The sequence below is a fragment of the Vespa mandarinia genome, chromosome 2, assembly GCF_050613455.1.
Source record: "Vespa mandarinia isolate Hongniang chromosome 2, ASM5061345v1, whole genome shotgun sequence".
In the NCBI taxonomy this organism is placed as follows: domain Eukaryota; kingdom Metazoa; phylum Arthropoda; class Insecta; order Hymenoptera; family Vespidae; genus Vespa; species Vespa mandarinia.
Genome location: NC_140811.1, coordinates 967,501 through 972,500, shown reverse-complemented (window position 1 = coordinate 972,500; position 5,000 = coordinate 967,501). Strand labels below are relative to the sequence as shown.

Sequence of the window (5,000 nt, the reverse complement as noted above, 5' to 3'; positions counted from 1 at the left end):
ACGTTATAAGACGTTAATAACTTTCTAAAATCCTTTTCCCATAGAATACGGGAATATATATATATATCGTAGACGATGCATGTTCTCATTCGGAGGAATGTCTAAGAACTTCAAAAGAGAACGCTTTTCATCTAATTAATTGTTCTATTTTCTGTTTGATTAAAAGGAATACAAAAACGTTTGGTATGATCCTTTTTTTTTGTTTTTGACATTTAACACAATGAGAAATTTTATTCAATTTTGTTCAATTAGCAATGTTATAAGATGTTAATAAATCGTCAAATTCTTCTCTCTTCTATAGAATATATATATATATATATATACATATATCGTAGATGATGAACGTTCGTTGAAATCCGAGCAACTAATGCGTCCTTCCAAGAATTCCCTTTCACGAATTTATAGAGCGCGCTAAATACGACGGAACGGGAAGCTCAAAGAGATTTGTCGGTCGCAGAGAAGAACTTTAATTTCGTTAATACCGAACGAATGTTCGTTCGTTCATTCGTTCGTTGTACAAAAAGCATGAATCTTTCGGGATCCTTTTACCGAACGAAATGCATTTGCGTATGAAATACGGCCAAACGATCTTCCTACGATAATGATATTTTTCCTCTTCCTCATCTTTCTTTTTCATTTCTTTTCTATCTGTCGTGAAATATTTTCTTTTCTTTTCCCTTTCTTTTTCTTTCTTTTTTTTTTTTTTTTTTCAAGGACGACAACGAAGCAGCCATCGCCACTGCCACCGACAACGACGACGTTTGCATTCAGAGAGAGAGAGAGAGAGAGAGAGAGAAATAGATATTTAAGTAAGAAACACGTGGGGAGAGACGGCAAAATAAAAGCTACGCGTGCGCACGCACAAGAGAAAGAGATAGAGATAAACAACGGACAATGACGGTCAAGGGTCACGCACCAGCCAATAGAAAATTTTTCTTGCACGCAAAGCTTTATTTTTGCTCGACTCCTCATTAATCGCCATTTAGACGATCATTAAAGCGTGTAAGATGGGATAAGGGTAGGACGATAACGAGGCTACTTGATAATATCAATAATAGTAAAGTCGATATATAATATTAGAAAAGGAGAGACTATTAAGAGAGAGAAAAAGATAGATAGATAGATAGACAGAGAGAAAGCGAGTTAGATATTTTGAGGGTTTCTCAAAGATCGAAGGTACGATGTACCTTTACCCGTGGGGTAAAACGATATCGGGAAATTTTCCGAGGTTCGCTCACGTCGAAGGAGACACGAACTGAGCCGAGAGACAGAGACAGAGACAGAGACAGAGAGAGAGAGAGAGACAGAGACAGAGAGAGAGAGAGAGAGAGAGAGAGAGAGAGAGAGAGAGAGAGAGAGAGCGAGAGAGAGAGAGAAAACGTAAAAGCGGTAGTATTATCGACGTAACGCGACGTCGCCGTCGTTGCCATCGTTGTCGTCGTCTCCGTCTCGTTTCGTTTCGTGCAAGCGAGGCCTCCTTCGTCGTTGGTTCGAGCTGAGTGTCAGCCATGACGGTGTGTGTTCGTCTCTGGCGATTAGTCACGTTTCGATTTCGTAAGAGCCATCGATCGTCGCGCGAGCGCGCGCTGCGTGCCTTGAAAACGCATCGAACATCGTCGCGTCGCATCGCGTACTTCTCTCTCGACCCAACTCCAGACCCAACACTAACGTGATTGCTATCTAATTTCAAATTCGATTCGTTCGAGACATATATATATATACGGATGAATGGATGGATGGATGGATGGACAGACAGACAGACGGACGAACGGACGGACGGACAACGGACGGACGGACGGATGGATGGATAGATAGGTAGATAGACAGACAGACAGACAAAGAGAGAGAGAGAGAGAGAGAAAAAAAAAGTTTGAAATGTATTCAAATATATATATATTCCGGTGATATATAAGTAAACACACGTATCTGCTGTTACACCGTCGAAAACAAACGTTACTTTTACGAAAAAAGAAAAAAAAAAGAAAAAAAAAGAAAAAAAAAAGGAAAATAAAAAAAGAAAAGGAAAAAAAAATATAAACTTTCACTAAGGTTATCTTATACCTATGTACGTTGTGTACGATGATACTAATCGAGATAAGAAGTTATGTTTGAGAGAAAGGAAAAAAAAAATCAAGGAGAAAGAGGAATGACAAAAAAAAAAAAAAAAAAAAAAAAAAGAAAAAAAAAGAGAGAGAAAAAATGGATCTTTTCACAATCGTCATATTTATCCGAGTAACTTGGCTGGCCGAAGTCATCGGAAGATTATTATGAGACAAAAAGAGAAATAACAATAATAATAATAACAATAAGAAAAAGAAGAAGAATCGCTTATATAGAGGTACTCTCGAGAAAACGTAGGCGTTAAGGTCCTCCCAACGCGTTATCGTGACCCTCTTCTTTCTCTCTCGCACTTTATAAACGCCCCCGCATCTCGTACGTCGATAAACGAGACGGACAGATAAAGAGAGAGAGAGAGAGAGAGAGAGAGGATGAGGGAGGGGGAGAGAGAGAGAGAGAAAAGAGGTAATCGGAATAAAATTTCCTTCATCGTATTCTTCGATTCCTTTTTTACGTGATAATATGCATTATTCTAATGGCATTAACGTTCTATTTCCCTTTCACACATACTATAACATATATATATATATATTCTCTTTCCCTTTCCCTTTCATTTCCTTTTATTTATATACATTCGATCATAATCATTAAACTTTATACTATTCATTATGTAATAATATGTTTCTCGACTTCTAAACTTATCGTAATAATATATTTATTGATTTGTCTATATACTCTAAGCTCGGTTTTTTTTTTTTTTTTTTTTTTTTTCATTCCTTTGCTAATCACAAAACGGTGGAACGTCTCTCGTTTCTTTCTTTCTTTTACACGCACAGAGGACATATAAACAGATACAGATGCATGCATGCATGCACGCACGCGCACACGCACACGCACATACACACAAACCCACACATACACCGATTTAGGTCGTTAACGGTAAAACGGCGCGGAAGGTTCGCGCTCGCGAAATCGAAGAAGACTCCCGTTACACGCTACTCGCGATTTTACCGCTTTATCGAGTCCAACACTTGCTCTTACAATTATAAGCGTCCTTGTCACGAAAGTATCATCGGATTATTAACCATACTCTTTACGCTATATATACGAGATAATTATAATTTAAAGAGAACACTTGGTTTTAATTGTTTGAACATTGAACTCCTCCTTTGGTCCAATCCTTACTTTATCCTTTTTTCTTTGATCTTTTTCTTTTCTTAATCTCTCATCGAATATTTCTCATTTCCTAATTGTTATTTTTTTTTTCTTTTTTTTTTTTTTTTTTTTTTTTTTTGAGGATTTCTATTTACGATCGGTGATTTTCGATCGTAATGTACGATCCTTTAACAATTTATTTCTCTCAAATCCACCACAACGCGCGTAAAATTATGATCTCCTAAATTTTTCCTAACGATTACGTAGTTTGATATTTATGTATTAAAAGTTTTGTTAAGAAAAAAAGAGGGGGAAAAAAAGGGAAGAAGATGAATGACGCATTAAAGGGTCAATTATGAAATTTGATTTTTAATAATCTGCCTTTAAGGAAAAAAAGTTGATATAATCATTCGTAAGATATAGTAATATGATCCTATCAATCAATTTTTAAAGTCCTCTTCAATGCATACTTCGTTCTAGAATTACAACATGATATTTCCAATGGTTGGTTTAATATTTATGCTTGTTACATTTCACTCGACCTGTCCCACATATTATTATTATTATTATTATCATTATTATTATTATTATTATTGTTGTTGCTGTTGTTGTTATTATTATTACTATTATATTATTGCGTTCTGGTTATACCTGAATCAGTCGCGTCATAGTGTTTCGAAAATTTGTAAGTAGAAAAATATAAAATAAAACAGAAAATGAGCGAACGAACGAACGAATGAATGAATGAATGATACATTAATGAAAATGAATCATGAATTATATATGAAATTTGATTTTAATAATCTATCTTTAACGAAGCAGTTTTGGTATAATTATTTTTGAGATATATCATACGACCATGTCAATTACCTTTTAAATCACTTCGATACACGTGTTTCGTCGTAGAAATAATTACAATGTAATTTTCTTTCCCAACGATTAGTTCAACACTTCCTTTAGAAATGTGTATACTGAATTGGGAAAAAAAAAAAAAAAAAAAAAAAGAAATGAATGACGCATTAAAGGGTTAAATATGAAATCAAAAGCGTAATTCTACGGCGTGAAAACTTTCATATGTCAGATATCTAGATAATTTCGATTCCGAACGTAAACTCGTTCTTTCTCTCTCTCTCTCCCTCCCTCTCTATCTTTCTCTCTCTCTCTCTGTCTGTCTGTCTGTCTGTCTGTCTTTCTCTATCTTTTTCAAGTCGTTACGTAAATAATCACATAATACGAAACGTTAAAAGCGAGAAAAACGTGGTTCACCTGGGCCACGTCTTTAAGCCGAGAAAGAGAGAGCAAGCGGGGCCCCCACCTTCCTTCTCATCCGTGAAAAACGTATATTTTTTCTTCTCTATTTTTCCTCTCGCTAGGCGAACGTAGATATACATACATACACGTACTTTGTATGTACATATGATATGTATATGTATATATATATATATATATACACACGAAGCGCAACAACGGTAACAGTAACAACAACGGCAACGGCAACAACACAACACAGCACAACAGCAGCAGCAGCAGCAGCAGCAGCAGCAGCAGCAGCAACGACAACAATATTCATGTTTGAACTTGCGAGAGTAAGCGCGCTCAATGTGTGCAAAGTAGGTATAGCTTTATATACATATACATGTTAGTCTGTGTGTGTATGTGTGTGTATATGTATAATCCGAGATATCCGTTTATCTCGAAGCTTGTCTCTCTGGAGTTTTTATTCTCTCTATATCGATTTCAATCTTTGGAAACACAAACGTGATACGTACGTACGTACGAGTTTGTTG

General features: G+C 36.0%; 1 protein-coding gene across 10 annotated transcripts in view; it reads right to left on the bottom strand.

The window, feature by feature from the left end:
- Positions 1 to 5,000, bottom strand: part of LOC118451471 (bromodomain adjacent to zinc finger domain protein 2B) — a 132,259-nt gene that overhangs the window by 122,606 nt on the left and 4,653 nt on the right. The gene's annotated exons all lie outside the window — the stretch shown is intronic.